Below are 12,028 nucleotides of genomic sequence, written 5' to 3'. Positions count from 1 at the left end.
GGCACTTTATTTTTCGTCTCAAAAACGATATTTTCCTGGGCAATAGGCTTAGTGTTTTTTCCATTTTCGGGGGAAAATTATTCTTTGCCTGATCGTTTTCTAATCGCGTTAAACGGCTTCTACGCATGCCCAGGGACTGATATATGTCGAGTGCCGGCGCTTTCGAGGCACTTTGTTTTTCGTCTCAAAAACGATATTTTCCTGGGCTATAGGCTTAGTGTTTTTTCCATTTTCGGGGGAAAATTATTCTTTGCCTGATCGTTTTCTAATCGCGTTAAACGGCTTCTACGCATGCCCAGGGACTGATATATGTCGAGTGCCGGCGCTTTCGAGGCACTTTATTTTTCGCCTCAAAAACGATATTTCCCTGGGCTATAGGCTTAGTGTTTTTTCCATTTTCGGGGGAAAATTATTATTTGCCTGATCGTTTTTAATCGCGTTAAACGGCTTCTACGCATGCCCAGGGACTGATATATGTCGAGTGCCGGCGCTCTCGAGGCACTTTATTTTTCGTCTCAAAAACGATATTTTCCTGGGCTATAGGCTTAGTGTTTTTTCCATTTTCGGGGGAAAATTATTATTTGCCTGATCGTTTTCTAATCGCGTTAAACGGCTACTACGCATGCCCAGGGACTGATATATGTCGAGTGCCGGCGCTTTCGAGGCACTTTATTTTTCGTCTCAAAAACGATATTTTCCTGGGCTATAGGCTTAGTGTTTTTTCCATTTTCGGGGGAAAATTATTCTTTGCCTGATCGTTTTCTAATCGCGTTAAACGGCTTCTACGCATGCCTAGGGACTGATATATGTCGAGTGCCGGCGCTTTCGAGGCACTTTATTTTTCGTCTCAAAAACGATATTTTCCTGGGCTATAGGCTTAGTGTTTTTTCCATTTTCGGGGGAAAATTATTCTTTGCCTGATCGTTTTCTAATCGCGTTAAACGGCTTCTACGCATGCCCAGGGACTGATATATGTCGAGTGCCGTCGCTTTCGAGGCACCTTATTTTTCGTCTCAAAAACGATATTTTCCTGGGCTATAGGCTTAGTGTTTTTTCCATTTTCGGGGGAAAATTATTCTTTGCCTGATCGTTTTTTAATCGCGTTAAACGGCTTCTATGCATGCCCAGGGACTGATCTATGTCGAGTGCCGGCGCTTTCGAGGCACTTTATTTTTCGTCTCAAAAACGATATTTTCCTGGGCTATAGGCTTAGTGTTTTTTCCATTTTCGGGGGAAAATTATTCTTTGCCTGATCGTTTTCTAATCGCGTTAAACGGCTTCTACGCATGCCCAGGGACTGATATATGTCGAGTGCCGGCGCTCTCGAGGCACTTTATTTTTCGTCTCAAAAACGATATTTTCCTGGGCTATAGGCTTAGTGTTTTTTCCATTTTCGGGGGAAAATTATTATTTGCCTGATCGTTTTCTAATCGCGTTAAACGGCTTCTACGCATGCCCAGGGACTGATATATGTCGAGTGCCGGCGCTTTCGAGGCACTTTATTTTTCGTCTCAAAAACGATATTTTCCTGGGCTATAGGCTTAGTGTTTTTTCCATTTTCGGGGGAAAATTATTCTTTGCCTGATCGTTTTCTAATCGCGTTAAACGGCTTCTACGCATGCCCAGGGACTGATATATGTCGAGTGCCGGCGCTTTCGAGGCACTTTATTTTTCGTCTCAAAAACGATATTTTCCTGGGCGGCTTAGTGTTTTTTCCATTTTCGGGGGAAAATTATTCTTTGCCTGATCGTTTTCTAATCGCGTTAAACGGCTTCTACGCATGCCCAGGGACTGATATATGTCGAGTGCCGGCGCTTTCGAGGCACCTTATTTTTCGTCTCAAAAACGATATTTTCCTGGGCTATAGGCTTAGTGTTTTTTCCATTTTCGGGGGAAAATTATTCTTTGCCTGATCGTTTTCTAACCGCGTTAAACGGCTTCTACGCATGCCCAGGGACTGATATATGTCGAGTGCCGGCGCTTTCGAGGCACTTTATTTTTCGTCTCAAAAACGATATTTTCCTGGGCTATAGGCTTAGTGTTTTTTCCATTTTCGGGGGAAAATTATTCTTTGCCTGATCGTTTTTTAATCGCGTTAAACGGCTTCTATGCATGCCCAGGGACTGATCTATGTCGAGTGCCGGCGCTTTCGAGGCACTTTATTTTTCGTCTCAAAAACGATATTTTCCTGGGCTATAGGCTTAGTGTTTTTTCCATTTTCGGGGGAAAATTATTCTTTGCCTGATCGTTTTCTAATCGCGTTAAACGGCTTCTACGCATGCCCAGGGACTGATATATGTCGAGTGCCGGCGCTTTCGAGGCACTTTATTTTTCGTCTCAAAAACGATATTTTCCTGGGCTATAGGCTTAGTGTTTTTTCCATTTTCGGGGGAAAATTATTCTTTGCCTGATCGTTTTCTAATCGCGTTAAACGGCTTCTACGCATGCCCAGGGACTGATATATGTCGAGTGCCGGCGCTCTCGAGGCACTTTATTTTTCGTCTCAAAAACGATATTTTCCTGGGCTATAGGCTTAGTGTTTTTTCCATTTTCGGGGGAAAATTATTATTTGCCTGATCGTTTTCTAATCGCGTTAAACGGCTACTACGCATGCCCAGGGACTGATATATGTCGAGTGCCGGCGCTTTCGAGGCACTTTATTTTTCGTCTCAAAAACGATATTTTCCTGGGCTATAGGCTTAGTGTTTTTTCCATTTTCGGGGGAAAATTATTCTTTGCCTGATCGTTTTCTAATCGCGTTAAACGGCTTCTACGCATGCCCAGGGACTGATATATGTCGAGTGCCGGCGCTTTCGAGGCACTTTATTTTTCGTCTCAAAAACGATATTTTCCTGGGCTATACAAAAACGATATTTTCCTGGGCTATAGGCTTAGTGTTTTTTCCATTTTCAGGGGAAAATTATTCTTTGCCTGATCGTTTTCTAATCGCGTTAAACGGCTTCTACGCATGCCCAGGGACTGATATATGTCGAGTGCCGGCGCTCTCGAGGCACTTTATTTTGCGTCTCAAAAACGATATTTTCCTGGGCTATAGGCTTAGTGTTTTTTCCATTTTCGGGGGAAAATTATTATTTGCCTGATCGTTTTCTAATCGCGTTAAACGGCTTCTACGCATGCCCAGGGACTGATATATGTCGAGTGCCGGCGCTTTCGAGGCACTTTATTTTTCGTCTCAAAAACGATATTTTCCTGGGCTATAGGCTTAGTGTTTTTTCTATTTTCGGGGGAAAATTATTCTTTGCCTGATCGTTTTCTAATCGCGTTAAACGGCTTCTACGCATGCCCAGGGACTGATATATGTCGAGTGCCGGCGCTTTCGAGGCACTTTATTTTTCGTCTCAAAAACGATATTTTCCTGGGCTATAGGCTTAGTGTTTTTTCCATTTTCGGGGGAAAATTATTCTTTGCCTGATCGTTTTCTAATCGCGTTAAACGGCTTCTACGCATGCCCAGGGACTGATATATGTCGAGTGCCGGCGCTTTCGAGGCACCTTATTTTTCGTCTCAAAAACGATATTTTCCTGGGCTATATAGGCTTAGTGTTTTTTCCATTTTCGGGGGAAAATTATTCTTTGCCTGATCGTTTTCTAACCGCGTCAAACGGCTTCTACGCATGCCCAGGGACTGATATATGTCGAGTGCCGGCGCTTTCGAGGCACTTTATTTTTCGTCTCAAAAACGATATTTTCCTGGGCTATAGGCTTAGTGTTTTTTCCATTTTCGGGGGAAAATTATTCTTTGCCTGATCGTTTTTTAATCGCGTTAAACGGCTTCTATGCATGCCCAGGGACTGATCTATGTCGAGTGCCGGCGCTTTCGAGGCACTTTATTTTTCGTCTCAAAAACGATATTTTCCTGGGCTATAGGCTTAGTGTTTTTTCCATTTTCGGGGGAAAATTATTCTTTGCCTGATCGTTTTCTAATCGCGTTAAACGGCTTCTATGCATGCCCAGGGACTGATATATGTCGAGTGCCGGCGCTTTCGAGGCACTTTATTTTTCGCCTCAAAAACGATATTTTCCTGGGCTATAGGCTTAGTGTTTTTTCCATTTTCGGGGGAAAATTATTCTTTGCCTGATCGTTTTCTAACCGCGTTAAACGGCTTCTACGCATGCCCAGGGACTGATATATGTCGAGTGCCGGCGCTTTCGAGGCACTTTATTTTTCGTCTCAAAAACGATATTTTCCTGGGCTATAGGCTTAGTGTTTTTTCCATTTTCGGGGGAAAATTATTCTTTGCCTGATCGTTTTTTAATCGCGTTAAACGGCTTCTATGCATGCCCAGGGACTGATCTATGTCGAGTGCCGGCGCTTTCGAGGCACTTTATTTTTCGTCTCAAAAACGATATTTTCCTGGGCTATAGGCTTAGTGTTTTTTCCATTTTCGGGGGAAAATTATTATTTGCCTGATCGTTTTCTAATCGCGTTAAACGGCTTCTACGCATGCCCAGGGACTGATATATGTCGAGTGCCGGCGCTTTCGAGGCACTTTATTTTTCGTCTCAAAAACGATATTTTCCTGGGCTATAGGCTTAGTGTTTTTTCCATTTTCGGGGGAAAATTATTCTTTGCCTGATCGTTTTCTAATCGCGTTAAACGGCTTCTACGCATGCCCAGGGACTGATATATGTCGAGTGCCGGCGCTTTCGAGGCACTTTATTTTTCGTCTCAAAAACGATATTTTCCTGGGCTATAGGCTTAGTGTTTTTTCCATTTTCGGGGGAAAATTATTCTTTGCCTGATCGTTTTCTAATCGCGTTAAACGGCTTCTACGCATGCCCAGGGACTGATATATGTCGAGTGCCGGCGCTTTCGAGGCACTTTATTTTTCGTCTCAAAAACGATATTTTCCTGGGCTATAGGCTTAGTGTTTTTTCCATTTTCGGGGGAAAATTATTCTTTGCCTGATCGTTTTCTAATCGCGTTAAACGGCTTCTACGCATGCCCAGGGACTGATATATGTCGAGTGCCGGCGCTTTCGAGGCACTTTATTTTTCGTCTCAAAAACGATATTTTCCTGGGCTATTATAGGCTTAGTGTTTTTTCCATTTTCCGGGGAAAATTATTCTTTGCCTGATCGTTTTCTAATCGCGTTAAACGGCTTCTACGCATGCCCAGGGACTAATATATGTCGAGTGCCGGCGCTTTCGAGGCACTTTATTTTTCGTCTCAAAAACGATATTTTCCTGGGTTATAGGCTTAGTGTTTTTTCCATTTTCGGGGCGAAATTATTCTGTGCCTGATCGTTGTCTAATCGCTTTAAACGGCTTCTACGCATGCCCAGGGACTGATATATGTCGAGTGCGGGCGCTTTCGAGGCACTTTATTTTTCGTCTCAAAAACGATATTTTAGTGTTTTTTCAATTTTTCTGAGAAAATTATACTTGGCCTATTTGCGTATTTACCACCTAAATAGTAGTGAGCGCGTGCGGGGGAAAACCTCTCTGCGAATAATTGGCACTACCGAGCAAATTAATTTTTCCTCTCTGAAACGATATCTTCCTGGGCTATGGGCTTACTGTTTTTTCAATTTTGCCGAGAAAATTATTCTCTGCCTATTCGCTTATTTACCGCCTAAATAGTAGTCTGCGCGTGCGGGGGAAGACCTGTCTGCGAATAATCGGCACTACCGAGCAAATTAATTTTTCCCCTCCGAAAGGACATTTTCATGGGCTTGTTTTTCACTTTTTTCGAGAATATTGTTCTATGCCTATTCGCTTATTTATCGCCTAAATCTGTGGGGGCAGTCCTCTCTGCGAATAATCTGCGCTTTCGACAGACAAAGAACTTTATTTACAAGTTCCTGGGAAGCTTTGCTCTAGGTCAGAGCTGCGGGCCGATGACACGTGGGGCCTGGTAGGCCGAGCCTAACCGCCGCATCGTGGGCTCTCTGGACAGCCCATGTTTGCCGTGAAAGTTCTGAGCTATGGATGGCAGAGCTCCATTCTTTTTCCGTGATGCGATTGGGTCCCTGTAACGAGAGGCATTGCAAGAGCATGTGTGCGAGATTGCTAACAGCCCCACAGTCGGGCTGTTAGGTTAAGCGCCCCACAGTGATCGTATGGAAAAGGATCAGCTTTGGATAGCACTTAGTCTGAAGCATGCGTAATGTGGACGCCAGATGTCTAGCCAGTTTGCAATGAGAGGGAGAAGTCCTCCTACCAAGGTTATAGTGCGTAGTTATTTCGCTGAAGTTAGTGAGATGCACTTCCGAGTAAATTTAGTTTGCCTCTCTGAAACGATATGTAAATTTTTTTTCATTGATTTGACAAAATTATTCTGCGCCTATTTACAAGTGCATTAGCGTGGGAAGGGATGTATCCGCCGAACCAACGCTTTCCACAGGAGTCGGTGGACTTGGCTGCTTTGAAACTGTAATGGGCTCTAGGCTTAACTTTTTCTTTCGGCATGTCTGTGCATATAGTTTATTAATCGCTTCAATCGACGTCAGTACGGGCATAAACATGGAAAGTGATGTATCCGCCGAATCAGCTCTTTCCAGAGATGTGGGTGCACTTCTCTATGCTGACATTGTAATGGGCTATAGGCTTACCTTTTTCATTCGGAAAAGCCCATCTTTGCATATGCGTTTATTCATCGCGGAAATCAACTTCAGCAAGTGCATAAACATGGAGAGTGTGTGAGAGAGAGAGAATAAACATTTTTATTTGGTGAATGCAGCTTTGGAGAGGCGTCCTCATTCCAGAACGCCTTGAGCTCGGGCCGCGTCCTGGGCCCTCGCATTCAGCCGTTGCTGATCCTCGAGGTCGGTGCTGGCCAAGGCTCTCTCCCAAAGCTCGTTGGCGTGGTAAGAGTTAACTTGGCGAGTGATGTATCCGGCGAATCAGGGATTTCCAGAGTTGTGGGTGCACTTTGCTATGCTGGCATTGTAATGGGCTATAGGCTTACCTTTTTCATTCGGAAAAGCCCATCTGTGAATATGCGTCTATTCATCGCGTAAATCGACTTCAGCAAGTTCATTAGCATGGAGAGTGATGTATCCGCCTAATCGACGCTTTCCAGAGAAATGGTTGGGCCTGACTGCGCTGACATTGTAATGAGCTTTAGACTTACCTTTTTTCTTTCGGAAAAACCAATCTGCTCACATCCGCTTATTCATCGCGTAAATCGACGTCAGCAAGTGCATTAGCTTGTAGAGTGAGGCATCGGCCTAACCCGCGCTTTCTTGATAAGTGGGTTGACCTGGCTGTGCTGACCTTGTAGTGGGCTACAGATTTACCTTTCTTCTTCCGGAAAAACCAGTGTGTTCAAAGCCGTTTATTCGTCGCGTAAATCGACGTCATCAAGTGTTTTGCTGCGGAGCGAAGAACTCGCTCCCCAACTCTGGGCCGTCCGGCAGTTTCACGCCGCCGCCAGGAAACTCAACCTCCCGGTTCCGTCAAGGCAGACGCCCACTCCATGAGAGCCCCAAAGCTATCGTGGCCTGCAGGACCTTGAATGAAGTTGATTTCCTTCCTTCCTTTACGGGTGCCAAGAAGCCTTGAAGTGAGGGCAGAGCCGTACACGCGAAAAAAAGCGTCACTGCAAACGAAGGCCACATTTGAGGACTTGGGATCTAGCGCCGGCAACCAGCAGTCAACGGCTCGAGAAATCGCTAGTCCAGAACGGTGCAGTGTTGCATGTACGCCGCACACATGCGTTAACATGCACTGTCGTCCAATTATCGCGAACGTTTATGTGCCTTGCGACGTTTGCCGCTGTACAGAGGCTACCTCAGAAGTTAATGCTGCTGATTTTAACACGACGCGACCCCCGACCTGGGGCTCAGAGGCAATATGATGTAGCCACTCTTTAGCGCTGCGAGTAATAAAGATCCTTATGGCATTAAATTGAACGCACTTATGTTTAAAGAGGTAAAGATAATTCAACATTCTGTGGTCGCTGAGTGCAAGTACTGGCTGTACTGTTATTAAAATACATTCATGGTGGACATATCCGCATCTAATTATCGATAAAAGTAATGACTGTCACGCTATAACGTTTTTGTAGCCAAAGCTCTAGAGGTTCGCAGGCTCAAGTGTCATGCACTTAATTTTTTTTCTTACTAAGCTTCCGAGTAAAAAAAAACCATGTATGCATAATATTAAATTTCATTTATTGTTCAACAATACTTTGCCACTGCTGCTGCTGCTGCTTTGCTTGCTTTGCTTGCGTGCATTGCTTTGCCTTGCTTTGCCTTGCCTTGCTTTGCCTTGCTTTGCCTTGCCTTGCTTTGCCTTGCTTTGCCTTGCCTTGCTTTGCCTTGCCTTGCCTTGCTTTGCCTTGCTCTGCTTTGCTTTGCCTTGCTCTGCCTTGCCTTGCTTTGATTTGCCTTGCTCTTATTTGCCTTGCTCTTATTTGCCTTGCTTTGATTTGCCTTGCTTTGATTTGCCTTGCTTTGATTTGCCTTGCTTTGCTCTGCCTTGCTTTGCTCTGCCTTGCTTTGCTCTGCCTTGCTTTGCTCTGCCTTGCTTTGCTCTGCCTTGCTTTGATTTGCCTTGCTTTGATTTGATTTGCTTTGATTTGCCTTGCTTTGATTTGCCTTGCTTTGATTTGCCTTGCTATGATTTGATTTGACTTGCTTTGATTTGATTTGACTTGCTTTGATTTGATTTGCCTTGCTTTGATTTGATTTGCCTTGCTTTGATTTGCCTTGCCTTGCCTTGCCTTGCCTTGCTTACTTACTAGCCGCCGCCTCCACCTCCGCCGCGTCGGGGGTTGTTCAGAGCGTGTGCATACACGACAGGAGCGTGGCAGTGAGGAGGAGACGCGAGAAACTCGTTTGGACATTTCCACTGCATCGAATGTGCACAATGCTCTCTGGAACTCCCTGGACGTCGCCACATTAGCCTCATGACAGCTGTAATTATCCGCGACTCCCACCTTTCTACTAACGTCCAAGTCCAGGGGGAAGCTGGATAGGCTGGTAGAGCCAACACCCCTTAGAGGAGTGGGGAGAGGAGGCAGATAATTGGTAGAATCAAAGCGGTCTTGAACCTAGTGAATAACAGCCTTGCCACTCTTCGCTTGCATTCCCATACAAGTGAGGGGAGGGGATTGGGAAAAGGTGGCGTGAGAAGGCAAGGAAACGTAACTACTATACACAAGACAGTCGTTGCGAGGAAACTGGATAAAGTTGAAGGTACGGTACGGTACGTTTCTGCTATTTCTGAAAAATTACCACCATCCAAATATGTCAAGCGGACAACCTACGCGGAGCGTGCAGGAGCAGAGCCACATTAATTGAAGCGCGCCGCAGTGTCCAGGCGACACTACGGAATCAGTCGCACGCCAAATCAACACTTTTGTGCCCGCCGCGGCAGCTTTGCGGCGATGGCATTGCTCGAGGTCGCGGACTTGATCCCGACCGCGGCAGCCGAATTTCGACGGGGGCGAAATAGATAAAGCACGTGCACTTAAATTTCGGGACACGTTAAAGAACACCACGGTGTCAAAATTTATCCGGGGTCCGTCACTACGGCGTACGTATAATCCAAGTGTGATTTTGGCACGCACAGCGACATAATCCAATTCAACATTAATACTTCTGCCATGATGCGATGTCTCATGTGAGGCAATGACAACGCTTAACCCTCTCATGAGGTTGTGAAATATGACGAAGAACAACGCCTCAAGCAAACATCTTTCCCTGTGTGTTCTGTGTGTACTACGCAGACAAACAGCACTGGTGCACACAAGGTAACGTTTAACACAGCTCACCCCTCTCATGTTGGACTAAACTTTGAAGAAATTAAACATTCGCCGTCAACAACATCGTTAATTATCGTAAATGAAAGCAAACAGTACAGAAAGTTTCGCTTACATTGACTTTCACAGTTCATGGAATCTGCATAATATTGTTTTCTTCAGAAAAGCCAATCTTCGCAGTCCGTTTATTCGTTGCGTAAATGACCCTCAGTTGGCGCACGAGAAGAGAGGGGGTTAACCAAGAGGCCCAATTTTTATTAATCATATCGTAAGAAGCCAACAAACAAGGGCACCAAAGACAACACAGGGGAAATTTAAAAGTAATTTCCCCTGCGCTGCGTTTTATTTGGGTACGCACACACATAAGCATTCTTTTTGTGAATAAGCTAGCCTTCAGTTGCTGGTAAGCAGGCGTGTCGTCTCACTTCTCCTCCCTGCCAGTGTGTTATTTCGAGCTACCAAATTCCAAAGCTATCGTATTTGCATATGTAATTAGTTCGCCCGGCCCTGCTCTTTCTGAAACAGGAAAATCTACATTCGTGTATGGTACTGTCGGTTGCCATAGAGATCAGCTGACGGAAAGCCACGAAAGAAAAAAAAAAGACCGCAGATGCGTGAGATGATGACATGAGCATCTCTTTTCGAAACGAGCATCATGCCACCGAACAGTCATGCCACCTTGGACGTGCTTCTAAGTAGGTCATCATCATCAGCAGCACCACACCACAATCATCATCATCACCATCATCATCATCATCAGCCTGTTTTATGTCCACTGCAGAACGAAGGCCTCTCCCTGCGATCTCCAATCACCCCTGTGCTGCGCCAACCGATTCCCACTAGCGCCCGCGAATTTCCTCATTTCATTGCTCCACCTAGTCTTCCGTCGTCCTAGATTGCATTTGCCTTCTCTTGGTACCCATCCTGTAACTCTAATGGTCCAACGGTTATCTAACCTGCGCATTACATGACCTGCCCAGCTCCATTTTTTTTGTCTGGATGTCAATTAGAATATCGTCTGTACCCGTTTGCTCTCTGATACAAACCGCTCCCTTTCTGTCTCTTAACGTTATGCCTAGCAACCTTCATTTCATCGCTCTTTGCGCGGTCCTTAACTTGTTCTCAAGCTTCTTTGTAAGTCTAGATGTCTCTGCCCCATATGTTAGCACTGGCAAAATGCACTGATTGTACACCTCCTTTTTCAATGATAATGGTAAGCTTCCAATCAGGCGCTGGCAATGTCTGTCGTATGCGATCCAACCCATTTTTATTCTTCTACGAATTTCCTTCTCATGACCGGAGTTCCCTGCGATTAATTGACATAGGTAAACGTACTCATTCACAGGCTCTAGAGGCCGACTGGCGATCCTGAACTCTTGTTCCTTTGCCCCGGCTATTTATCATTATCTTTCTCTTCTGCATATTGATCTTCAATCCCACTCTCACACTCTCTCTGTTAAGGTCCTCATTCATTTGTTGTAATTCGTCTGGATTGTTGCTGAATAGAAAAATGTCATCGGCAAACCGAAGGTTGCCGAGATATATTCGCCGTCGATTTTTACTCCTAAGCCTTCCCAGTTTAATAGCTTGAATACTTCTTCCAAGCACGCAGTGAATAGCATCAGAGAGATTGTGTCTCCCTGTCTGACCCACTTCTTTATAGGTATCTTCCTGCTTTTATTGTGCAGAATTAAGGTAGCTGTAGAACCTCTGTAGATATTTTCCAAGGTATTTACGTAAGCGTTCTGTACTCCTTGATTACATAATGTCTCTATGACAGCTGGTATCTCTACTGAATCAAATGCCTTTTCGTAATCTATGAAAGCCATATAGAGAGGCTGATTGTACTCTGCGGATTTCTCCATTACCTGATTGATGACATGGATGTGATCCATTGTAGAGTCAGGGGCCGTATTCTGTAGCGGTTCGCTTTGGAACCGGTTCGGTCTGGCTGTTGCCATTGGTCGGCGCTTCGTTGTGGTCATCCCTGGTGGGCGGGACGACAAATTTTGTTGACGTCACACAGGTTGTCAATCATCTGGAAAGGAACCGGTTCCCAGCTACGAGAGGAACCGCGGAGAAGTGGTTTGCTCGAGGGTCGCGCGCGGTGGCGAGCATGATGTCGAGGGTTGCTAGGGCAACCGTGGCTGCCGGCTAGTCTCGCGTCAGCTGACGAGCCTAGACGAGGCGAGACAGAGACGCCAATGGCGGCTGCTTTGGTTGTGCTGCTGGCGAGCGCCGAAAGACAACGACGCGACGCTTTTGGCATGGCCGAAGAGTTTCGAAGGGAATTCAGGCT

This window comes from Dermacentor andersoni, chromosome 10, assembly GCF_023375885.2.
Source record: "Dermacentor andersoni chromosome 10, qqDerAnde1_hic_scaffold, whole genome shotgun sequence".
Lineage (NCBI taxonomy): Eukaryota > Metazoa > Arthropoda > Arachnida > Ixodida > Ixodidae > Dermacentor > Dermacentor andersoni.
The sequence above is the reverse complement of the archived record's forward strand: the minus strand, read 5'-3'. Positions refer to the sequence as shown.